Source organism: Vulpes vulpes, chromosome 5 (assembly GCF_048418805.1).
Source record: "Vulpes vulpes isolate BD-2025 chromosome 5, VulVul3, whole genome shotgun sequence".
Classification (NCBI taxonomy): Eukaryota; Metazoa; Chordata; class Mammalia; order Carnivora; family Canidae; genus Vulpes; species Vulpes vulpes.
This window is the reverse complement of record NC_132784.1, coordinates 93693598-93720445: the sequence shown is the minus strand read 5'-3', so window position 1 is coordinate 93720445 and position 26848 is coordinate 93693598. Positions and strand designations below refer to the sequence as shown.

Genomic DNA, 26848 nt, shown 5'->3' with positions numbered 1-26848 from the left:
GAATTTCTTGGTCTTCTTCTATACTTTTCTCCTCCCCTTTTATCTAAGCAAGTTAAAGAGGCTCTAAGTAATTTCTCAGCAGAATGATCTTGCTGTCTTTAGACAAAACCTGAGCTCATTGAAGAGAGTATTCTTCACACCTTTGAAGGCTGTGTGAAAAAGGAAAGAGCAAATTTCCTGAGAATATAAAGATGTTAGCAGCTTGGGTGTGAGAGTGAGCAAGACTCCATTCTGTGGCTGGAGAACGTTGAACTGGGTTGGTGGACATCTCTGTGGTCATCATCACCGTGGACTGACACTGGCAGGGTCTCTGCCAGGCTTTGCTGCCAGGTAAGACCCCCAAGATCCTGCACAACCCTTGGATGGGGAAGCCTTGGAAATGACTGAGATTATATTTTCTTCCAATAAAGCTGGATGGGGACTGAGAATCAGATGTTAGTTGATTCAAAGAAAATAAAGAACTGAGCTATTTCTTGCACATCTGAGTTTGTCACTTAAGTTTTATACTGGCTACACTATAATGAAGAGTTCACTATGAAGGTCTGAGATTATATAGGAGCAGTATAGTAGAGTGGCTAAAAGTCTGGTCTCTGGAACCAGGCTGCCTGGGTTCAAATCTCAGCTCATCCACTGACAAGATAGATGTGAATCCGAATAACTTACAGTCTCTCTATTACCACAATGTTCCCCCTCTATGAAATACAGATAATAGTACCCTCCTGGGGCACCTGGGTGGCTGTGTCAGTTAAGCATCTGACTCGGTTTTGGCTTAGGTCATGATCTCAGGGTTGTGAGATCGAGCCCTGGCATCAGGCTCCGTGCTGGGTGTGGAAACTGCTTGGGATTCTCTCTCTCCCTCTCCCTCTGCCCACCCCCCGGCCCCCTCTCTTAAAAACAAAATAGTACCCACCTTACATGGTTGTGGTTGAATCAAACCAAATAACATAAGCAAAGTGTTAGAAAATCAGTACCTGACATATAGCAAAATTCAGTGCATATATTACTCCTACAGAATTTTTGTGTCACTCTTGTGGCTATTGAAATTTTAATTATCTTTTAAGATATGTAATACATAGAGATGGCACAAAACCCAAACATTTAAAAAAAAGATATATATTGAATGATCAGGGTGTAAATGAAAAACTGTTTTCTAATTTCCCTCTCCAGATGCAACCTGTGCCAGTAGTTTCTGTATATCAAACAAATGTAGTTACTTACAAATGTTTCTGTACCTTTTTCTCCCTCAGCAATACATGGTGAAGGTCATTCTTTAATAATGATGTCCCATTGTAGGAATGTGCTCTAGCTTACTCTCTCACTTAACCAGTCTTCTTCATAGACCTCTAAGGGCTTAAAAAAATTTTTTTTTTAAGTTTTTTTGGTGTTTGTTTATTGGCTTATTTAGTTTTGATCTCATAAATAATTCTACAATAAATATCTTCATACCTACCCTCTTTGAGCACATCTGGAACATCTGTGGAGTAAATTCCTAAAAGTAGAATCACTGAAATCAAGGTTTTGTGCACTATAAAATTTAGTAGTAGATATTGTTGAAGTGCCCTCCCTACAATGAATGATACTCCCACAACCTTTATGTGAAAATGCCAACGGAAGAGGTTATTCACTTTTTTTTTTTTTTGCCAATCCACCAAACATCCTCTTACAATTTCTGTTTGCATTTCAGAGTGAGGATTGAGAATATTTTTATATTTTAAAAATCTCACTTCTATTTTCTTTTTGAGAAAGTCTATTATAAAATGGACTGTTCAGAAGTGAAAATAATAATAGATATGGCTGGTTTTATGAGGACCCTTTTAGTCTTGCCTCCAGAAGAAAAATTTTCTGCAATCACAAGCTACCTGGCTGTTCCATTACACAAGACAGGCTTTCCTCACTACCTGAAAGTAGAGTTTTCCTACAAAACCTTTCTTAACCTGAGATGATGTAAAGCAAAGTGGTAATTACCATTAATTCATATGGAAAAATTTTGAGTATTTCCAGACCCCAGAAATAACCTGTTTTAGGCTTTCCTGATACGCTGGGACACATCTTGCTAACAGAGGCACAAAATAAATGGAGATAAGCCACAGATGCTCCCAGACACAGTTCAGAGCTCTGGCGGCTGGATACTGAGGTGTTGAGTGTGGCTCCCAGTGAAGGGGAGGGGCTTGGCGGGGGTCCCTCTCTTGCTGCTCAGGGGTGTACGCTGCCCATGTAAGGGCTCACAGTAAAATGTTATTTTCACTTTTTTTTGCATTTTTCATAAAAGCATAAATTCTCCTTGGATGTCTTTCAGTTAGTCAAAATTGGTACTATTGTAGGTCTTTCATAAAGGCAAAGCGGTGTCACGGGAACTTTCAAAAAGCAAGGGACATCTGCATTCTTTGAATTCTAGGTGGTTGTCCCTCAATTCCTCTGCACCACAGACAACAGGAGAAGACTTTTGTTTCCTTCAGCATATTTGGTGGTGGAAGCTTTCTGGAGGTCAAAAGATGGAAATGAGATGTTTCCTTGGATACAGTTCTTACAGGCTGTAACCTGTTCAGAGAATTTGGATAGTCCAAGAGCAAAATAATTTGAATAAATCTCTTAAGTCCAAGACACCCAACTGAAAGTGTTCAGAGGTGAGAGAAGCAAAAAAATCAAATTTTACAAAATGTTTGAATAACTTTTATTTATTTATTTTTTAAAGATTTTATTTATTTATTCATGACAGATGAAGAGAGAGAGGCAGAGACACAGGCAGAGGGAGAAGCAGGCTCCATGCACGGAGCCTGATGTGGGACTCGATCCCAGGACCCCAGGATCACACCCTGAGCTGACATTTAACTGACTGAGCCACCCAGGCGTCCCTTGAATAACTTTTAAATGATTCTGTTGTGCCATCACACTTTCTATGGTTTTCCTGTGCAGGTAACAAGTGAAATGAGGATGGATCAATCAGATGTCAGTCGTTTATCAGAAGAACCTCAAGGAAACTAAGAGCTCTATTCTCTCTGCTGTTATCTGGTAAGGAAGAGACTCCAGGAGAACACAGTCAGAGCTCATAATAAGCCAAGGAAGGGGAAAAAAAAAAGGTCCAAAGGAGCTGTTTTGTCTGACACACACTATTTATTTTCCAGGAAGGAGACATTGTTAACTAGGAAGTCAAATCCAAATTTAAGGATTTAATTAACCTTCCATTTAGAGAGTACAATTGAAATAATCAATATCCACTCTAAGGGTGCCCTCTCTGTCATCCTGCATTTGGCATACCTGTGTGTGTGTGATTTACCTAAAAGGTGAACTGTGATTCCAACTATGACATGGACAGAACCAAACACTTCAAGGATCATCTAGTTTGTTTGTTTGTTTATTTATTTATTTATTTATTTATTTATTGGTCATCGATTTATACATGCAGCCATCAAGTGGCTACACTGTGGAAGGCAGGTATCACTGCTAAAATGGGAATGAAGGCTCCTTACTGTGAGTCAGTATATGGCTCCTTCTATCAGTTAAACCAGTTATGTACCTATGCAAAGTTCTTATATCAATTACATATTAATATACAAATCTGAGTTAGTCCGCTCAGTCTGCTATAACAAAATAACATGGATTGGATGGTTAAATGATGGATATTTATTTCTTACAGCTCTGGAGGCTGGAAGTCTAAGATCAAGGTGTCAGCAGATTTGGGTCCTGGTAAGAGCTTTCTTTCTAGTTTGTAGATGGCCACCTTCTCACTGTGTCCTCATATGATGGAAGGAGCACTCTTGTGCCTCTTCTTATAAGGGCACTAATCTTATGAGGGCCCTAACCTCATGATCTCAACTTACTGAAATTATCTCCCAGAGGCTCCACCTGTAAATACTGTTGCATCGCGGGTTAGGGGTTCAACATATGAATTGGGGAGGAAGAAACAATTCACCCCATAGCGATATATGTGTAATTTTTGTTGCTGTTTGCCTCTTGCCTCCAGGAAGTAAGCTCCATGAGAGCAAGGACTGAATCTGTTTTATTGACCTTAGTATTCCCAACATCTAACACAGTCACATATTGAACCACCACCACATTCAATAAACATTTGTTGAATGAATGAATTTATTGAGTGCTTACTATATCAAGCACTATTCTAAGCAATTTGCATTTACATGCAGAATGCTTACAAAAGCCTTATGAGATAGATACTGTTATTCCCTCTATTGACCTGGTGTCACAGCAGACAGAGCCAAGTTTTGAATAAGGCAGCCTGGCTTTGAAGCCCAGTTTCTCATTCATTATGCCATGAACAGTATAATTTACGCCCCCCCCCCCACGTACCCCCAGACAAAGTTAGTAGGATGCCTAAGGAGTTAATAACTTGCATGAATTTAATGTACAATACTGGCTAACGTGTTGACTTATCCTAATATTCCATAATTTCTAGAAATACTTCTGATGATAACGCCTTAAATTCTCTAACATGAAACCTGTTGTGGTGGTGGGGGCAGTGTTTCTATCCTCCTGTTGTTGTCCACGTTTCTGTTTTAGGCATATCTTGTTCACTCTGGTCTTGTGCTTCAGGTAGCTGGGGAGTGGGGGTCCCTCCTACTCAATATTATCATTGACCTATTTTTCCATTTTCAGGGTCTTGGATAGTTAGTCGAAGTTTATTTTCACTTGAAATATATTAGCGATCAAAGTATATATACTTTACTATATATATATATATATACTATACTACTATACTATATACTATATACTATTTACTATATACTATATATATACTATAACTTTTTTCACTTAGTGTGATGTTTATGGGTTCATCCATGTTGTAGCATGTATCAGTATTCCATTTCCTTTCATTGCCCACAAAATTTCCTTTTAAAAAAAAAACAAAAACCCTTCCTTCATGTACAAGTCAGTTCTGAATTTGGGCTGTGTTCTCCAGTGAGTCCAACCCTGACCGGAGCCTGTTTCCTTGTGAACCAGCTTTACCATGTGACAAGGGCACCATCAGGACGGGAATCCTGTTGAGTATCTAGTCAAGGAGAGACAGACCCCAGGGTTCCTTTCCTGGCCCCCATCCACAGAAATTCCAGAATTCCTCAGAGGGACAAGGTGTGGCTCTGTGGATGGCAGGCAGGAACTGACGCCTGGATCTGAAGTGACTTAAGGCTGGTTATGGCAGTTCCTCGCTCTGTTTTGCTTTTGTTCTTGGGCTGAGTTTAGATTTTTAAGTGAAAGATTTTCACTAAAATCTGCTTCTCTTCCTTCAGAGAACCATGCAAAGCTCCAGAAGTTTCTGCTACCAAAAAAACTTGATTTTGCTGCCACCTGCTGTCCATAAGCCAGAAACAACTTTGGAAAAAATAGGGCCTTGTTCTGAATGTGTTCAACAGGCGAGAGAGTTCCTAGTCCTCACTAGGCTTTCCCTGAGGCCATGCTTATTGATTTAGGTCTCTCCTGTATGTCCATGTTTTTATGCTTTCTACCTAGTGGTCTGGTCCCTTGAAAATGCATTATAAGAGGGTGCCTCTAAGGTTCTGTCAACAAGAAAAGTTCATACAAACTTGTTTTTTAAATCAAACCTCAGGCCTGGCAGCGGTGACAGTGGCCAGGGATCCTCCCCAAATAACTTGTCAGCAGAACATGAACATATGGGAGAGATTTCCTCTAGACTCCAGAAATAACAGAGGAGATGGAAACATGGCCCTGTGGCTCTGCTGTTATGCAGCTAGATCCAAGAGGTCGGTCAATCCATTCCAGAACTAGTGTTAATGTGGCCTCACTGGTACCCATGGGTGTGGGGGTCAGGAACACTGGGCTGACAGTACATGAGGACATGGAGGCCCAGAGAGTTTAGGTGACTTGCTCAGGGTCACCCAGCAAATACCTGCTAAAGGTGCCAAATGTCCCGTATCTTTGTAACCTTTTGAATTTGGCTTCCAAATGGGATCCTACTTAAGCAAAACCTGAAGTGACTTCATGACTTTCTTTTTTTTTTTTTTTTGAAGCAGGACCTAAAGAGGAGGCAAACACTGACAGATTCTATGTTGAGATCAACTCCCCACAGCAGGATGTGCAAAGTCTCAGGAGGCCTAGGGCAAGTACCCACTCCATTTTTTACCGACTGTACTGTATGAGAGGCCTGCCTGCACTCTGGCCAGTCAGGTTGGGAACCCTGTCTCCCCAGGCCACAGGGGAATGCAATGCAACTCACCTGGACTTTCCCCTTTGATCCCAGTTGGGCCCAGGCTCGATTTAGAAATCTCATACATCATTCATTCAATCGGCCAGCCAACAAATAATAACTGGGTTCCAATTGCGCATCCCAGGTGCTGGCTGAGGCTTGAGAAGGATAAATAGACAAAAAACACTAGTTCTGCCTCTAGAAGCTCCTAGTCCAGTGGGGGAGGCAGGTGGTCAAATGGACATCCATAGCCAAGAGTGATCAGTGCCACAAAGAGAGAGGCTTTGAACGATGGGATCCCCTGAGGAAGGGCAGGAAATGAAAACTGAGATGTTCTTAGGGATATTTGCCCTGAAGAAGCAACATAAACTATAACTTGAAGGACAAGTATGAGTTTGTCCTAAGGAGGAGCAATAGTATGCCTCAGATGAGGCTCAAGAAGCTCACCAGGAGAGAGTAAGCGATTGCTGTGTCATGGTTGCAGCTGCAGAAGATGAAATCTGAAAGGTAGGTGGAAGCCAGATCATGCAGGACCTGTTCATACTGATCAGAAAATTCCTGACTAGGGATCCCTGGGTGGCGCAGCGGTTTAGCGCCTGCCTTTGGCTCAGGGCGTGATCCTGGAGACACGGGATCGAATCCCACGTCGGGCTCCCGGTGCATGGAGCCTGCTTCTCCCTCTGCCTATGTCTCTGCCCCTCTCTCTCTCTCTCCGTGACTATCGTAAATAAATAAAAATTAAAAAAAAAAAAAAAGAAAATTCCTGACTAACCTGGTTAAGACTACATTTCAGGGGGACAAGGGTTGTAATGTGGCTTAAGGAGCACCATTTTGGGCCTGTGTTTTTTTGTTTTCCTTTTAAGTTTATTTATTTATTTTAGTAATTTCCACACCCAGCACAGTGGAACTTGAACTCACGACCTGGAGATCAAGAGTCACATGCTCTACCAAGTGAGTCAGCCAGGCACCCCAGGTAGCCTGTGGTTTTCTTTTTAATAAGTGTCCACCCATTACCAGTGCACAATAGGACAATAATTTAGTAAGACTATAATCAGCATAATACAGCAACAATACATTTCTCTTAAAGAGTGGCAGGACAGGGACACCTGGGTGGCTCAGTGGTTGAGCATCTGCCTTCGGTCTAGATCTGAGGTTCCTGGGATGGAGTCCCGCATCGGGCTCCCCATAGGGAGTCTCCTTCTCCCTCTGCCTATGTCCCCCTGCCGTGGGCTCTGAATGGCAAGATAAGGCCACACTTCTCCAGGCACCATCTACACAACCACAGGCTCTGGCTACTCTGGGCTGGGGCCTCTCAAGGAGAAGCAGTAGACAAAGTGGGATCCTTGGCAACTTGTATCTTCCACGACCTCCAAGAGGTGTCTACTCAATAGTGAAGTCCTCCGTTCTCACACCGACTGGGCTGCTAAGGGATTAGGTCCCTGTTTTAACATTTAATCTGTTTCCTCATCTCCATTTTATGAGTTGGTTGAAAGCAAAAGCTGCTGTCACTGTCTGTGAACTAAAAGGTCGCTGGTTACAACCGGAATACCATATGCATTAACTAAAGATAAGGTCTCAACCGTTTTGTTTCTAAATGAACAAATATGATAAAAGGTTACAGGGTGCGATTTATAGGCACTTTTCAGCAAATAGCACGTTGTGGGTGTAAAGAGTCTTCATTCCCAGTAAATGAAAAGCCAAATGGGATAGGCTTTTATAAGGTTCACCTGATACCCCTTGCACTCGCCCCTACAGCATAGGCTGCAGGGTTCCAGTTCCAGGCTTGGTGGGGGGGGGCGCTCTAGAGCCACTGTGGATTTCTGGATCTGGTGAGGCCTCTGGTTCCTTGGTTTGGGTCATTCATTTCCTGTAGAATTTTGGGGGGGAATTGGAAGGCAGCCACTCAACGTGGCCCTGGTCATCCATTTCTTGATCAGTTCAAGCATGTAATAGGATTTCAACAGCAAGAGAGCGAAGATGAAGTGGAAGGGTGACTAGTTAGCTGGATCTCCGGCAGCAGGTGAGTCTGGTATCAGCTATCGCCTCTCCAGCTGTGATTATGTCACAAGCTGATGTGGTAAGCAACAGGAGGTTGAGAGTCAAGTATCACCCAAAGAAGAGGAAAGCAGTGTTTCCCAACCAGGGACTTGTGAACCTACCAGGTTTATTATGTTGTCCCAGGGGCTTTCCATACTTACAGTGGGACTAGTGTCTACTTAATTTTAAAAAATTCTATAAAAATTAATACATTTCTCAAGTACAGAATGGGAGAATAAAATTTCAAGCCTTGAATTTCAGTGTGTATTTTAATATGCAAACCCCAGACCAAACACTATAAAACATGTCTTTTTTAAAAAGATTTATCTGTCGACTAATTATTCCATTTAATGTGATTAATTTAAAGTAAATTAAGAAGCATGCATCATTCGTGAACTGAGGAAAAGCAGGGAATTGTGACAATAAAGTATTGTAGTAAAATGAACATAATGCAGTCCTCAATCATGTGCTGATTAAAGTAAAATATTTGTATTTAAAATCATGTCATTATTACATACTTTGCGTAGTAACGTTTATCATTCTTTTTAGTCATCTAGATGCTTTGGGAACTCTCCTATCCAGTGAGTCTGTTTTTTAAAAATAGAAGCCAAATTTCCCTGGCTTCCCTTAAAGCTAGGGATCAGGCGTGTAGCACAGGCTCCTCCCAGTGGTGCTCCTGCAGGTAATTTCAATGGGACCGGGACTGTGAGCAGGACCCACTTGGGAGAGAGTGCAGAGGTGACAGAGAGGCATCCAGCTTCCAGACCAAGTAGCGGCAGGGGTTTCACAGAGTCTCCCTGCCTGGCAACAGGATTGGTTCTGGCTGCCCACACTCCAGTCTCTCTCTCCTTGAGATTATGCAAACGACCTAACATCCTTTAAAATAATGGTCTTTAAACATTTTAATTTATGTACTTCCAAAATAAATTTAATGAACCTGGTTTTCTAAAGTGCTCCGGTCATTATGTACTAGGTGCATTTTAGGAACATTTTTTTTCTACATAAGTAAACATTCTACCTTTAAGAGTGCAGTTTAATCTACCTCACGGAAATAAACATCAAAAGGAAAAGGTTTTGAGCCACTGGTAAATGTGGTGCTTACAAAAGATATACTAATTCTTATTTTAAGTGCATTATTTACAGTTGATTTCACAATGTATTTCCATTAAGTTCATCTAAGTCCAATTCTTACATAATACAAATAACTGGCCCAACAGAGCAGTGGTTGATAAGGAATAGCAGGAGATGGCACCTACGTGAAAACTGAATATATGCCTATGATATCAATTGGTTATTTTTTTTAAGATTTTATTTATTTGAGAGAGAGAATGAGCAAGAGAGAGAGAGAGAGAAAGAGAGAGAGAGAGAGAGAGAGAGAGAGAGCATGGACAGAGGAAGAGGGAGTAGCAGCTTCCTCATTGAGCAGGGAGCCTGATGCGGGGCTCCAGGATCATGACCTGAGCCCAAGGCAGATGCTTAACTGACTGAGCCACCTATGTGTCCCTATGATATCAGTAATATTTTGGCCAAAATAAATGAACGTGCTTTTTCTACAAGTCTCAATGAGTGTTTAAGAAAATGTAGAGCGCCTCTACTTATTTTCTTTCTTTCTTTTTTTTTTTTTTAACAGATCCTGCCTCAGGTTTATTTGTACAAATAGCACAGGAGGACACCAGGCCCATGCAGACAGAAGCCCAGGGGTCATACCAGTCCTTCCGTCCTCACACTGGCAGGCAGAAGCCTCTACACTGGAGCCTTTGTGGGGGCCTGGGCACCTTTGGGAGCCTGCGCTGCAGGAGTAGAAGCAGGAGCCGGAGCTGGAGCTGGAGCCGGGGTCGCAGCTGCAGCCTGGGCCTTGGTTTGAGCCTTGGCCTTGGCCTTTGGCCGGCAGAGCCTGAGACCTTTGGCAATGCGGGCACGAGCACGTTTCCCGAGCTTGGGGTGGGCGATGTAGGCCTCTACTTATTTTCAAGGTCATTTCCCAATTTGAATATCAAATGTTGACATGTTGGAAGTGAACGTGGGGCTTCTCATCTTCTCCTCTTGGAAATAAAGCAAAATAGTCAACTCAGATTGGGTGAATGCAGGTGACATTTTGTAGCATACTGCTACTCTCCGACATACTTTTAATACCTTCTAATTTATTAATTCTAAGAAGCATAAAAAGACAGATAGGAGGAAGGAAGAAAGGAAGGAAAGGAGGGCAAGTGGATTGCCTTGGAAGGGAGGGAGGAAGGGGTGGATTGCCTTGCCAGGAGTTTGTCACCTGGATGAAAAGGCTCTGCTAAATTTAGTAGTTTGACCCTCTTTGCTTGGCTCTCACAGAACTCTCCCATAGTAGTAATGCATTCTTTAACAAAAACCAGGGGATAGAAAAGGCAAGATCATTAAACAAAACTTGTCATCCCTCCTGCCACTTCATTCTATAATATACCTGAATTCAAGACATCCCAAAATATCTTGTTTCTACACTTGTTTCATCAGAAATATGGATAAGACAGAAAAAGACACACTGCCCTAGTGTAGGATGACAGTGTGTTGAATAAAGGAAGCTTCCCTAACAGCAATATGTTAAATTGCTGCATTACCACTCTGGAGTTTATTTCACCCCAGTGCGGTGTTCCAAATTCAGTACAGGAAGGGTACTAGTCACTCATTCATTCATTCTGTTTCAACAAAATGGAAAGTAGCGATTATGAATGGGGAGGCAGAAAAGGTAAGTCAGTGTGGCATCTTAACTTCTGGCACACTGGAAGGCAGATGAATTTTGAGAAGGAGCACTTTTAGAAATTTGAAAATTAGAAATTGATTCTCTTAAAAAGTCGAAGACATGGAACCCATTCTCCAAAGCTGAAACTGGTGATTCATGTATGGAATCTCAATCTGCAAGTACTGAACATAACCCTACAAACATGGAGACTGGTGCCCCATGTATAGAACCTGAATCTCCAAGTGTGGAACATGTCCTTACAAATGTGGGCTATGTAACTTTAGATACGAATCATAGGATTTCAATAGTAGAAATTTGCTTCTCAAGAAAATCAAATCTTGCCCTGTTCACAGGAAACGTGGTACTCTATATGCAGAATTTGAATCTCCAAGCTTGGAATCTGGCACTCTTTGTGTAGAAGTCAATGTCTGATCATGAAAAATGTGTGGAGCCTCGAACTCCTGGCACGGCACCTGGTATAAGGATTATAGAGGTAGGTTCTGCATGCACGGAGCCTGAGCTCTGTTTATGAAATCTGAACTTTGAGGCATTGATTTAGCTTTCCTAGGTGTGAATTCTGCTTTTTCGAGTATATTATCTGGTCTTCCACACAAAACCTGCCCTTGTAGACATAAACCTTGGCCCTCCAAGTATGAAGTCTGACTTTCTAGGCATGGAAAGTGTATCCTGATGTGAATTCTTGCCTTTTGGGCATAGAATCTAGCTCTCTAGTTGTGGGATCTGGGCCTTTCTGTGTAGAGACCTGTTAGATATGGAATTAGATCTTCTAGGCATGACATGAATATGAAATATCTCTCTCCAAGATAGGAATTTGGCCTTCTGGGGGTGAAACCAGAACCTTATAAAATCTCATCTAGTCTATGACTGAGAAAATTCAGGCTTAAGGTTGAGTGACTTTCTGAAGTTTTAGCGATTGGCTTTCATTGGATCTGCACCTGGAACCCAAGTCTCCAGCTTTCCAGCTGGTGCTCACTACACCAGACTGTTGTTCTGCTTATCTTGCTCCCTCTGCAGTGGTGTGGAAAGGAAAAGAGAACTACACAGGAATCGGAACGCCTAAAGTCAGCTGACAGGTCTGCCCCATCTGCCTCTGTGTCCTTTGGATTGTTCAACCATAACGAATTTTCCCACCTTCCATTTTGTGCGAAGATGCTCGCTGAGACTGGTTCCAGCCCTGGCATTCTCTTCTCTGCCTCTATTTTGTGCTCCTGTCTATGAAGTGCCTCTTGCCTTTGTGTTCAAGCTGTGTGAGGCCCAATTAGTCTGGGGCAAACTGGGCCATTTGAGCAAGAAGCAACCTGAAGATTAGCTTTGATCCCACCCTGACCCTTTCTACCTCCTGCGGCTTCCTCCATGATTTTAGCTGTTGCCCAAGGAAGGTATTTTTTTATTTGGTTGAAGTTTCCCATTCAACCCAGAAAATCAAATATCATTTTAACAGATCTCAACTTAGGAAGTCAGCCTTGCAGCTGCCTGGGGTGCCTCACGATCTCTTCCTATTCAAGGGCCTGCCTTTTCTCCATTTTACAGTTCTGGCCTTACTTCTGTTTTGGTTAACAGGGGTTGGTTGCCTGGGGGACTCGGATCTGGATAAGGTTGCTGCTTGGGTCTGAGCAGAGGAGAGTATTAGGGCTGGGAGACTAACCTGGGGCTGGAAGAAGTCTTTAGAGGATCTCCTATCCTGTTCCCAAAGGGCAACCACTTTGAATTCTTTGTCCCTCATATATCTGAAAAATAAACTTCTAATGCTTTGTGTGGATTTTTCAACTTTAAATATCCATTTTCAAATTTAATTTTAATCCCAGTGTGTTAACATAGAGTATTACATGCATTTCAAGTGTATAATCTAGTGATTCAGCAATTCCATATATTTCTCAGCGCTCATCAAGATAAGTGTATTCTTCATCCCCATCACTTATTTCACCCATTTTCCCGCTGGTAAACATCTGTTTGTTCTCTACAGTTACGTCTGGGATTTTTTTTTTTTGGGGGGGGGGTGGTTTTTGGTTTGTTTCTTATTCTTTTTCCCCCTTTGTTCATTTGTTTTGTTTCTTAAATTCCACACATGAGTGTCTTTCTCTGACTGGCTTATTTTGCTTAGCATTGTATGCTCTAGCTCCATCCACATGGTTGCAAACGGCAGGGTTTCCTTTTTTTTTTTTTTTTAATTTTTATTTATTTATGATAGTCACACACACACAGAGAGAGAGAGAGGCAGAGACACAGGCAGAGAGAGAAGCAGGCTCCATGCACCGGGAGCCCGACGTGGGATTCGATCCGGGTCTCCAGGATCGCGCCCTGGGCCAAAGGCAGGCGCTAAACCGCTGCGCCACCCAGGGATCCCCCTTTTTTTTTCTTATGGCTGAATAATACTTTATTGTATATATATGTCACATATTTTTTACCCATTCATCTGTCAGTGGACACTTGGACTGCTTCCACAGTTTGGCTATTGTAAATAATGCTGCAATTAACATAGGGATGCATGCATCTTTCTGAATTAGTGTTTTCTTTTGGTAAATACTCAGTAGTGTGATTACTGGATCATATGGTAATTCTATTTTTATTTTTTTGAGGAACCTCCGTACTTAGACATTATTTATTTCCAGCAGTGGTAGATGAGTCTTTCACACATTTATGCATTCCCAGCTTCTCTCTGCCATCTGCCATACTGTTAGTTTTTTATGACCCTGAAATATTGTTGACCCAGGAGATGGAATGTGTTCTGATTACATTTCTTCTCTAGTTTTTCTCCATCCTGAGTGTCTACAGTTCTTTCTTTTTTCTCATTCTATTTCCTTTATCCTCACCTCTCTTTTATTTTCCTTAAATCTTCATCATCTCACCTATTCTATTTTTTAAAAGATTTATTTATTTGAAAGAGAGAGAGAGAGAGAAAGAGCGAGCACAGAGGGTGGAGCAGAGGGAGAGAGTCTTCAAGCAGACTCCTGGCTAAGCACAGAGCCTACACGGGGCATGAGATCATGACCTGAGCCAAAACCAAGAATCTGACCCTTAACTGACTGAGATCTAGTCCTGTCAAGTCACCCTTAACTGACTGAGATCTAGTCCTGTCAAGGAAACACTCCAATGTGCTTAAGAAAAAGGCATGGAGAGCTTACTGATAGCCAGGGATGCTTTGCTGGACTCTTTAAATCCTTAAAGCATTTCTTTCGATCCCGTGTGTTAAGTGTCTGCTATGTGACAGGCACTGACAATACAGAGATGGATAAAATATGGCCCCTGTGCCCAAGCACTTACTCCATCTCTTTCCGTTGCCCAGGATAGGGCCTCTCTTGTTCCCAGCACCTAGCCCAGCATCTTCAGTAAATGTTTACTGAGTACCCATTTGAGACCCATCTTCACACATTTCACCCCAGTCCTGCCCCCCTCAGGCTCCAGATGAAGTGTTGCATGCTGCACCTTCTGACACCAATCCTTCCTTACAGAGCTATACCCAGGGGAAGCAGTGTGCTGGGGACTAGGCTAAGATAGTCGGTGAACAGTAGCCCTGGCACCTGATCCCAGCTCTTGCTCTGCAGGCCTCCTCTGAGTCTCTGTCTGCCTGACTATAAAACCGTCAAGCATGTCCTGCCCTTCTCTCTTTCCCTTGCATGAGGCTGAGAACAGGGTATGAGTTTCTGACTACAGAAGACTACCTGAGGCATATTCAATTACTCCTTAGAAGCATTACTTTCAGGGACACCTGGGTGGCTCAGCGGTTGAGCATCTGCCTTTGGCTCAAGTTATGATCCCAGGGTCCTGGGATTGAGTCCCACATTGAATCCCACATTGAGTCCCACATCAAGTCCTGCATCAGGCTCCCCATGGGGGGAGCCTGCTCCTCCCTCTGCCTATGAATCTGCCTCTCTCTCTCTGTCTCTCATGAATAAATAAATAAAATATTTTTTTTTTAAAAAAAGAAGAACCATTACTTTCAGCTCATATAGATTCTGCAATTAGTTTTGAATGACAAAGAGTGTACCTATGCATCAAGAAATGGTCCCCTTGTCTTGCCCTGAGGGTCTCGGCACCTACTTACTTAGGACAGGCTTTTCCACAGTTTGTTTGCGACGCTGCCCTCCCACCTCAGGTGTCTGTGTACCTGCCAGAAGCATTTCATGCAGCCCTCCATCTGGGCAATAGATTACAAACCCCCACCCAACGCCGAGGGCCGCTACAGATGGCCGTGCACCTGGGACTCACGAGTCCCCGGGGCCATGGGGCCTGGCTTTGGACTTCCCTGTTTGGCTGGCAGCCCTGGAACCCCCAGCTCATCTAGCAGGGAACTGTAAAGCTGGCCCCTAGCTAGAACAGCCTCCAGCCCAAGTCCACGCGGAAAAGAGGCGGAGGTGTTAAACCGCTGTACGTAACCTAATACCTGGTGAGTTAGCCCATGCAGGGCACGAAGGAGACGCAAGGCCAGCCACCTCGAGTCTGTGATGGGCCATCCCAGTGCCACCCATCCGTGGAGCTACAGCCCCGCACAGCGGCCCCCACACAGGCCTTCTGGAGCCCTGGCTGCCTGCTGCGGACACTTCTCCGGACTTCTCAGGTGCCCGAATCTCTCACCCTCATGGGTCTTCGGTGAAAAACCTGAGCCAGGTGCTTCCAACCTCCATTCCACACCACAGTCATCAAAATATTTTATTTTATTAAGGTTTTATTTATTTATTTATTTGAGACAGAGAGAGAGCATGAGCAGGAGGAGGGGCAGAGGGAGAGGGAGGGAGAGAATCCCAAGCAGATGCCCACTGGAGTGTAGAGCCCGACTTGGGGCTCAATCTCATGACCCTGAGACCATGACCTGAGTCAAAATCAAGAGTCAGACACCTAACCGACTGAGCCACCCAGGCACCTTTTTTTTTTTTTTTTAAAGATTTTATTTATCATTAAAATATTTTAAAAATATACAAAAACATAAACAGTAATGTTACTCTCTCCCCATGGCTGGCTGTTGCCTTAGATTCTGACCCTGGCTCAGAATCCTGGGAGACCCTGCTGCATGCGGCCCAGCTGCTCTGCCCTGGTGCTGTGTCTCTAGAAGTGCTCCCATCTGACAGCAGCGAGAATATGCCAAGCACTTTCCCATCCCAGGGCCTTCATACAAGCTGTTTCTCATCCCTGGGATGCTTTTCTCTCCACACTTGTCATAGCCTGTTCCTAAGTCGACATCCTCATAGACTTCTCTATCCCAGATAACCCCCCCACCCCCCACCCCTGAAGTCCCTCACCTTCTCTTCCACCTGCTTCCTGCTCTTCTTCTCCAGGGCTCTTGTCACAAATTTTCATTGTGCAGCATTTTTTGTTGACTTGTTTATACTGTTTTTCCTTAAACAGTAAGCTCCTTTAGGGAGGGATCATGTCTATTTTAGCCATCCCAGCTTCTGGCACAGTGCATGACACGTAGTAGCTGCTCAACAAATGCATATTAAATGTCAAAGGAATAAATGTCAGGAAATGAATTCAGGTCAGGGTGCTTCATGGGGAACAGAGCTTGAGAACAGCAGTCTCAAACTTTTTTGCACTTTAGGATCACCTGCGGAGGTTTAAAAATCCCCATAGTGGATAGTTGCATCAGAACAGCTAGGGGTAAGAATGTCTGGGGGTGAGACTCAGCACCTATGTATGTGTATAATATATATATAATCCTCAGATGATTTCAATGGGCAGCCAAGAACCCAGTGTATTAGAGCAGAGGTTCTTAAACATAGCAGCAGCAGCATCTGGGAACTTGTTGGAAATGCAAGTTCTTGGGTCTTACCCAGACCCACTGAATCGGAAGCTTTGGCAATGGGACCCAGAAATCCACTTTAATGGGCCCTCCAGGTGGTTTCAATTCAGGCTAATGTTTGACAGCCACTGAGTTAAGGAGTTATACTGTCCTCTTCCCATCTGGTCTTCTCTTGTTGGCATCAACAGTGGGAAATTGGGATGCTTTCTAGTGGGGTGGCCACCATCCCATTGTGTGGGGTACTGTCCTGCTTTTAGTCACACATTCCAGGTAATCCCTTAGTCCCAACAATAGGGCAGGTGGCCACCCACCCCCATCTTCAACTCAAATACCAGATCCACCAGACAAGTTGGATACATTGTGATGAGAGCATTAGCAGGCTTTAAAATGTGCATTTGATCCAGTATCCATGTGATGGCTCCCTTAAGTCATGGGGGATAGATGTACGGCTATCAGATATGCCTAGTCACTATGGCTCCCACTCCAGATGTCCACAGAAAGCAAACACCGCAGGGCTGTGCCCAGAGCCATCTCACTGAGTGCTCTACTTGGATAATGTGTCTTTGTTTTCCAAAGGAGGGCACCAGGGCAGTAAAGAAATAATTCCTAGAGACCCACTACCACCCTCATAGACACATAAATGCTTTGGAAGAAAGTGAAAACAGGACTTTCCATCCAGTTCTCTCACAGGCAACAAAACGATGACATCATTCACAGGTTGCAAAGCCCTCCTCTGAGAGCAGCGGGAACTTACATCTTTTTTTTTTTTTCTCTTCAAAATGTATTTACTTTCAAATTTTCCAGTTAGCTGGGTATGCTACAAGAAAGCCTAGAAATTTGGCTTCAAGTTAAAATCACAAACCTGGATCTTCAATCTACTCCAGGCTTCCTCTCAAACCAACATTTATAAATGAGTTTAAAACCAAAATGCCCAAGGAAGTGAAAGAAAGATTCTCAAGCTTCCTTTTAACTCAAAGTTTGGCTTCAAGAGTGAGTTTTAGCTTTCTGGGGGTCACAGCCAGCATCATTTGGAGGTGGTTTCTGGTCCAGGGGAAAAATGGTGAGCTAATTCTCTACCACTCCTCCCCCAGCCTCTGTCCCCCAGACCCCAAATCACAGCCCCTGAGCTGGGACCACTGAGAGAAAAGAGCAGGATCAATCCGGCCTTGTGTCTCTGGCTCCAGAGGTTCAGCTCTAAAGCCACTGTAATATAGTGCCCTCCTCACCAGTCACAATGCCTCGGTCCTCTCCTTGTCCCTGAAAGTTGAGTTGCTGCCTGGGTTTTTGCTTTTGTTTTTATTTTTTTGTTGTTGTTGTTGTTTTTTCTTCTGGTAATGAAGTTCCTGGAATCAGAGTCCTGCTTTGTTCCTCCTGCTCCTTCTGGGCACTGTCTTGTCTCTGACTCTACCTCCTGAAATAGATACCTGCTACCCTCAGCCCCAGGCCATCACCTCCCATTCCCTGGGAGCCTGTCCGCTAAAACAATGTCTGTGGCTACCAGATTTCTTCCCCTCAGATGCCCACCTTCTCAGGTAAAATTTTGAGATGTCACCCCCTTCTGATGGCCAATATTATCTACTACGACTACCTTCTTTGTTTCAGAAATGCTGAGTGAGCACTCTCCCAAGTGTCCTTACTTCACTCAACCTCAAAATCTACAGCCTTCTGATTAGATCATCTCTTTCTCTTTTTCTCTCTTTCAAAGGCCTAGAACTCTATTCTTTTTTTGTTGTTGTTGTTCCACTACTTCATTGAGATATGACCAACATCCAAAAAGTTGTGCAGATTTAGTGTATTCTGCTCAAGGAGTTTGGAGATAAGTATCCACCCATGAAACCATCAACACACTCTATACCATAAACATATCCATCTTCTCCAAAAGTTTCCTCCCACCCTATTTTTTATTATTACTACTATATATTTTTCTGATGAGAACACTTCACTAAGACTTACCCTCTTGGTTAAAGTTGAAATACACAACACAGTATTACTAACTATAGTCTCTATGCTGTACAGTAGATCTCTAGGACTTAGTCATCTTGCATAGCTGAAAGCTGCTGTCCTTGACCACTACCTCTCACCTCCCTTCCCCTTAGAACGCTTTTTCTTTATATTTTCAGGAAAGAGGCTAGGGAGGACTGTTATGTATTTACATGGAGTGGCAATTTTGCAAATGTGTATTTGTACATCTGTTATCCTGTCAGGAAAAGGCCTGCAGACATGTGTATCCTCTATATACCCTCCATCTAAGAAACAGGGAGGAACTATCTTCCTGGGCAGGGCATGGGATCCCATTCTTATTCCCCCAAACTATGCTTGTCTCAGGGGAAACTTGGTAAACTAATAATTATAGTTACTCTGCTAAATTTTATCCATAGAGTCTTCACCAAGGAGTATGGACTCAGAGAGAAGACAGGAACTAAATCTGCCTCAGTAAGTGTGGGAAGGTATCATGGAGTAGATGACTTTTGAGCTGTGTTTTGAAGGGTGGGCAGGAGTTCTCAGCATTTTGGAATTTCTCTGTGTTAAGATTTTACTTTCAATATATAGCTTTTCATGTCTCCTGAAAATTCTATACAACCCAGCCTTTCAAACTGTATTTAATAAGTTCTATGACTAAAGTCTAGCTAGTGAGGGGATGACAAAAGAATGTAAGATATGGTCACCACCTTGTAGGAGCATATGATTTTGATAGTATTGAGCATGACTACATATGTAATTAAATAACTTTTCCAAGATCAGTTTAAGTACTGGAATAGGAAGCACAACTATTTCCTTCACTGTTCTACCTCTGGTTTCAATACCATACTTGGAACTCATAGGTCCTCAGTAGAGGCTGGTTGAGTATAGGAATGCTTTGTGTGACAGGAAGGTTTGATTTTGACATTGAAAGCAGGGCCATGTTTGAATAGGCAGGAAGGGAGAGTGTATCCTGTCCTACGTGGCTTCAACTTTCTTGTGGGCAGCTTTGTGTCACCAACTAAATCGCAAACATCCTAGGGAAGGATGGTTTATGCATCTCTTATATTCAGAGGGAACTAGGTGGGTGCCTGAGTGGCTCAGTCAGTAAATGTCTGCCTTGGCTCAGGTCATGATCCCAGGGTTCTGGGATGGAGCACCACATTGGGCTCCCTGCTCAGCAGGGAGTCTGCTTCTCCCTCTCCCTCTGCCTGCCACTACCCTACTTGTGATTGCTTTCTCTCTCTCTCTCTGTCAAATAAATAAATAAAATCTAAAAAAAAAAAAAAACCTAAAGGAAACTAGGTATTTTTTTTTAAAGATTTTATTTATTTATTTGAGAGAGAGAGCCTGAGGGAGATGGACAGAAAAACTCAAGTAGACTCTGTGCTGAGCCCCGAGCCTGCTGCTGGGCTCGATCTCACAACCCTGAGATCATGACCTGAACCAAAACCAAGAGTCTGACGCTTAACTGACTGTACCACCCAGCCCTCCCACCCCGGGAACTAGGTATTTAGTAGATGGTCATGAATATTAGTCAGATTCAAAGGCAAGCTAGAATTGAATATGCCTTTAACTGAAAAATTACAAAAATATTGGTGATGGGAAAGGATGATTCCTTTCAGATGTCCCAAAGTTTTCTCTACCCAGGCTAGGTTTATTTGCGTGTAATCCACATATTAGTGGATAAACACATGTTCACTGATATATGTGAGTATATACAAAATGGATACTGTCACTATCTGTATGGAACTTACCACTCTGCAGTTGAACAAGATGGGCAAATATCATCATTTGAAATATAACCTCAAGAACTCGAAAGCAAATCTTGACAGGTTAATCCGGGCACATGTGCTGGAGGAGGAGAAACGTCTCGAGCTGTTATTGATAGCTACGATTAGTAAGGTTCCCTGAAAAGGTCAGAATTTGCTAGAATTTCTCCCTCCTCTCATTACCAGGGCTTGTGTTCCCCAGGCTAGTATAACAAAGCAGCAGCTGCTCACTCATGTGCTGCATCTGTGATAAGAAGAGCTCTTGCTTTGCTACCAACAGGTCTGTGTAACTGCTACTCTGTGTTAATTTTGTTTTGGTAATGCCAAACTGTAATGATTAAAACCGTGGGAGACCATTCCTCCGAGGTCAGGTCCTGTAATGTAGACTTAGAAAATTAGTCAGAAGTATAAACTGAGCAGGGAGGTTTCAAAATTCATTGCCTCAGGATGCCTGGGTGGCTCAGCAGTTGAGCATCCACCTTCAAATCCGGACATGATCCTGGGGTCCTGGGGTTGAGTTCTACATCGGGCTCCCCGCAGGGAGCCTGCTTCTCCCTCTGCCTGTGTCTCTGCCTCTCTCTGTGTCTGTCATGAATAAATGAATAAAATCTTAAAAAAAATTCATTGGCTGAAAATGTGCCAATCTGCCCTATGAATAAGCAAGAATGAGGTGGGGTTCACAGAGCAGGATCTAGGCACCAGATAGGAAAGAGTGAAAATATTCTATGAGTTAGTACCTGGAGGAGGAACTACCAAGTGGATGCAATGTATTCCAAATTCTGGAAAAGTCGACTTTGTGAGTCTAGGCTCATGTCCAGTGGGAATGAAATCTCCCCTTCTCTAGCTGTTGGACTCTGTCAAATCTCTGTGTCTCACCCCTGGGTTCCCACCACCCTACTGCTGGAGTATCCAAAGTTATCCCTTTGATTTAAGGCAATTATAGCAGGAGGTATTCTCTTTGAAAGTATGAAAGCATGTCCTTATGGAAACAGTTTTCAAAACTTTTTTTTTCTTAACAGAAAACCCCTTTTGTTCCTAATAATAAAACCTGCCCTGGCTGAAACAGAGGAGGGGGCCTGGGCCTGTCCCCTCAGCCTTACCTTTGCTGGGCTGGTCTCTGAGACATTTGTGCAGAAACCCAAGGCTGCTGGGAACACTGTTTAGAAAGCTTTGCTGCCGACAAACCAACCAGGCAAACTCATTTGTGGGATAATAGGGGAAACCGGAATATGGACTGGGGATTAGATGAAACAAAGGACTTATTGCTCATGTTAGGTATAATATGGTATTGCAGCTAGGTGAGAAAGTCAATGGTATCATTATGTGAGAAAATGTCCTGAGTTTTTAAAAGACTCCTATTTCGGGGATCCCTGGGTGGCGCAGCGGTTTGGCGCCTGCCTTTGGCCCAGGGCGCGATCCTGGAGACCCGGGATCGAATCCCACGTCGGGCTCCTGGTGCATGGAGCCTGCTTCTCCCTCTGCCTATGTCTCTGCCTCTCTCTCTCTCTCTCTCTCTGTGTGTGACTATAATAAATAAATAAAAATTAAAAAAAAAAGACTCCTATTTCATGATGCCTGGGATTTGCATAAAAAAGAAGTAAATATGGAAACACGAAAATGTTACAGCCAGGTGGCACTATCATGATATCCTTTCTGAAAAACGCAAAAGCAGTGCGTTAGGCTATAAGGGTCACGGGCATCACAGTAGGAAGGAATAGGTCACCCACACAAATTGCCTCGGAGGCCTCGGAAGCCAGGTACAGGGCAGGGCACAGAGGCCATGGGGCGGGGTCTCCTGTGTTCTCTGCAGCCACTCACCACCTGGAGTGTTGACAGGACATCAGGCTACACCCCAAAAGTGTCCTTAGGTAAAGGATGCACAACATTTGTTAGCATGAGGCGCTGAGCTGGCCCCAGGCGCGTCCTCCCTGGCTGTTGGGCCTCTCCTGCCTCTCTCCTCCGTGCCGGCTCTCTCCGTGAGCCTCTGTGCCTTGCTCTACCCTGGCACCTGCTGCCTGAGATGAAAACTGAGCTGATCAGTGTGTGCCTTTTCTCCCTGTCCTGGGTATCCAGGGATCCTAGGAGAGCAGCTCTTGTTACCAGGAAGCTGACAGAGACCCTCCTGGGAGCCCTTTCCCTTCACAGAACCATCTTCCACTGCCTCCTGGCTGAAGCCAGCGCTGTTCTTGCTCCTTCTTGCTCTGTCCTCTGCCAAAGTCAGCCTAGGGAGCCGAGCTATAGATTCTGAGACAGAAGGGACATCTGAAATCAAGAAGTACAGCCTCCCAAGCAGAGCAAGGATCCCCTCAGACATCGCTGATGGGGGCATAGGGGTCACCTGGCTTCTGCTGAAATGTCTCCATTTGAAACCCTTCCCACAAACATTTATAGAATGCTTCTCTGTGTCGAGGATAGCACAGGGCCCTCGTCAGGGCCAGAGGCCAGGAATATCTTCCAGGGACAGTGAGAACTCAGGAGCAAACAACCAAGAGACTTCCTGCTCCCCTGGACACTTAGACACCCCGGCCTCTGACTGCAGACCCATGTGTGGGGTGGCAGCTGCCCCACTCTACACCCCAGACAGGCCCCTCTCCCTGCAGCAGGGAAGAGGTGGGCAGCTGGCAGGTGATTCGTCCATTGGCGAGGATGGTCCTTGTCAATATGCTGCCCTTAGCTTTGCAAGGTCAGGAGCTCAGGTCTTGCGGGATCCAGGCCTCTGTAATCACAGGTCACGAGAAGCACGCATGCTGGAAGGCCAATCTGCAAATGAGTAATGAATGAGCATGGCTGTCCGGTAACCAGAATATTCACAGCTGCCTTCTGAGACACCCATTTCCCAGAATGGCATTTATAACCAGGAGGTTGCTTAGTGAGCACAGAATCAGCCCAGAGGAGGGGGGTGGCTGCGAAGGAGGTTTTACTCAGGTTGCGAAGAGACGGATTTTTCCACTCAGATCTTTCCACACATAGAATACCTCAGGGGGACTCTTTTCACAATATGCTTCTTTCTAAACACCTATTTGTTTGGTAGCCATATAACACATCTCGGAAGATTACAGCTTTGTTCATCTTAATTGTACTTTCCTGAGGTTGTCTTGAGATTCTAGGTGGGGGGGTAGATGACTTAATGACCATCTGGGAAACTCCCCGGCCCAAGGGTCTCTAATGCACCAGTTCTAGCATTTTTTTTAATTAAAAAAATTAATTGAAGTATAGTTGACACATTGTATATTAGTTTCAGGGTGTACAACACAGTATAGACAATTATATACACTATGAAATGCTAACCACGGTAAGTGTGGTCACCATCTGTCACCATACAAGGTTATTCCGATATTATTGACCATGTTCTCGATGCCATACTTTTTATCCTCTCGTAGTTCTGGCCTTTCTGTACCGATACACAGAGGGACTGGTTGCAAATGCAGCCTGGCAGCCCTCCTCTTCCTCTGGTGCTGTGTGATGATAACAGAGGTTAGAACAGGGCTCCCAACTTAGTGTAACAGGGCCAGGTGTGCGTACAAAGGAGTGACGCAGGCTGGATAAAAGAACAACTTCAATCGGAGCTTCAGTATAAATATGCTTCTTAGCGCTCTTTCCTAAGAAAAAAATAGCACAGATGTGAGGATAAATGGCAGCTGATGCTCAGGGGCGTGAGGGGATGATGGTGAGCCCTGGGGACTCTGGCAAACAGAAGAGGGCATGTCCCTTCTCAAAATGATCAGCGTTCAGCTCCAGCAGGTGGGTGGCCGCATGGGGATGAGGTCCTGAAATGACCAGATCTGATTTTTTTCAAGAGAAGTTGGTAATCTGGATTTTTAGGTGAAATCACCTGATTTTTTAATGGCAGCAATCCGTTTAAATTTTTTTTGCAAATGCTCCACTAAATAAACAAAACATACCAGGGCCAGATTCAGTCAGGCAGTTAGTTTGAAACTTCTGTCTTGGATGATTAAAGGATCCCATGATTAAATGTTTTAGAAAATACTAGTTTTAAAAAATAAAATAGGCAGATTTTTGTTGTTTTTTAACTATAGAACGTAACAGGGCTGGGGCACCTAGATGGCTCAGTCGGTTATGCGTCTGCCTTCAGCTTAGGTCATGATCCTGGGGTCCTGGAATGGAGCCCAGGGGCGCACCCCCTGCCCAGCGGGGAGTCTGCTTCTCCCTCTGCCCCTCCACCCTGTGCTCCTGTGCGCTCTCTCTCTCTCTCTCTTTCTCTCTCGAATAAATAAATAAAATCTTTTTTTTTTTTTTAAAGAACTTAGCAGGGCCCTTTAGATATTAGTAAGATAGAGAAATACTTATAGATACTGTGTATTTGGGTCTCCAACTCAGGCTCATTGCACGGCCTAAGATCAATGTCTAAAGATGGCCAAGTGTGCATTTTCAGTAGCTCATTTGGTTTCATTTCAGCCTGTGGCTTTTTCTGACCTTTCCCCTGAGTTCAGAGGCACAGTCTTCTGAGGTCTCAGAGCCCGTGCACCCATGCTGACAGCAGTGGAACTCAAGATCAGAGACAGCCTGTCCCCACTCTGGAAGAATGCTCCCATTTTTCACCCAGCTCAATTTCTAGATTCTAGAACAGTTCAGCTCTATCCAGAAGCTGCAGTTCCTCAGCTAGGTCATCTCACCTCCCACAATGAGTTTCCTCATTCTTACTTTTATCCCATGTTCATCATTCCATGTTAAATCGGCCTCAAAGCTCACCACCACCCACCCCTCCCAAAGTACTTCCTGACTTGCTCCCTCCTAGACTGCCTCCCTTGCTGGTTCTGATAACCTCATAGAAAGACTAAGCCCATACTTAGGGCCCAGCAAAGCAGAAACCAAAAAGAGAAGAGAAGCACAGCTCTAATGAATGTATCCAGAAAGCTACAATTGGAGAATCTAGAAAGTTTTTAAAATGTCAGCAGCCATGTGAACCTTCAGTGTGGTTTTATTTTGGATTACACCCAGAGAAGCCAGACCATCATCTTTTCAGGGCTTGGGGCCTCTGCTAGCATAAATGGAATTGGTGTTTTTTTGGACTATTTTTATATGTTTGTCATCTACAGCTTTCCAGCAACCAAAAGGAATTGGTGACCACCTGCCATAAAAAAACCCCACATCTATGACGAGGGCTGACATGTGGCATCTGTCCCTCCTCTGCAGCACCCCTGCCCTTATCTCTGGCTAGGCTTACTGCCAACACCTCTGAATAGACCTCCTGCTTCCAACACCCCTCGCAGGGCCATCCTGTGCACTGCTGCCAGAATAATCTTTCTAAAACACACAGTCATTATATTACCTTCCTGCTTTTTGGTCATTTCCACCTGCATGGCAAGCTGCCTAAGGCATAAACTACACTTCTTTATATTTCCTATGTCGTGGTGCCTCTCAGACTTTGATGGGGAACTTATTCCAAATGTAACTGCCTGCTTCTCATTTCCAAAGACTCTCATCTAGTAGGACCAGGATGAAGCTGGGAATCCACCTTATATTTCCAGGCACGTCCCCTCAGAAGGCTGTGGTGCCAGAGGTCTATAGACTACACTACAAACTGAGAAGCGTTATCTTCTAAATCTGGTAAGGACCTAATAAATGGATAAAAGTTGAGTCATTCTGAAATGAATTTGTCTGTACTTTTATCTGCCCTGAAAAGATTTTCTTTCTTTTTACAAAGATTTTTATTTACTTATGAAAAAGAAAGAGGGGAGAGTACACAGGCACAAGCAGGGGGTAAGGCAGAGGGAGAGGGAGAAGCAAACTCCCTGCTGAGCAGGAAGTCCAATGCGGCGGCTCGATCCCAGGGCTCCCAAGATCATGAGCTGAGCTGAAGGCAGATGCTTAACTGACTGAGCCACCCAGGTGCCCCCAAAAGATTTTCTTCCCCTTTCCTTCACCCCAGAATCTAGTAGAGTATTGATTAATCTCGTGCTGAAGTGATTTTTAAAAATATTCAGAGAAGGAAAAAGGAGGAAGGGGCATCTCAATGGCTTCCACTGCACCCCTGGGGGGTTAGAAAGGTGGTACTGCAGAGGCAAATGGTGTTGTCAGTGATGTCTGGCCGTTAAGTCTTTCCCATCTTTGCCTGCCCCCACCATTATTTGCCCCTCCACTGCACTATGCCAAAAGTAGCTTAGTTGATGGAAATATATTTTAGGCCCTAATTTCCCATCTGAATGTTCACTTTCTTTTTTTTTTTTTTTATTTTATTTATTTATTCACGAGAGACACACACACAGAGACGCAGAGACATAGGCAGAGAGAGAAGCAGGCTCCATGCAGGAAGCCTGACATGGGACCTGATCCCTGGACTCCAGGATCACACCCTGGGCTGAAGGCAGGTAGTCAACTACCGAGCCACCCAGGCATTCCTGAATGTTCACTTTCTAAAAAGAGAAAAGAGAGCCAGAGCCAGAAGGAGCAGCAGAGAGCAACAAAAACATTAAAAAATAATACAGTGTGTGTTTCATTGA

General features: G+C 44.0%; 1 long non-coding RNA gene across 1 annotated transcript; it reads left to right on the top strand.

Annotated features, from left to right (window-relative positions):
• The first annotated feature begins 6383 nt into the window (after positions 1–6383).
• LOC140598933 (uncharacterized) lies at positions 6384–25955 on the top strand. Its single transcript, XR_012001456.1, has 4 exons — positions 6384–6661; positions 11255–11394; positions 19035–19089; positions 25877–25955. It is a non-coding gene; the product is annotated as an uncharacterized lncRNA (long non-coding RNA).
• Positions 25956–26848: the final 893 nt, after the last annotated feature.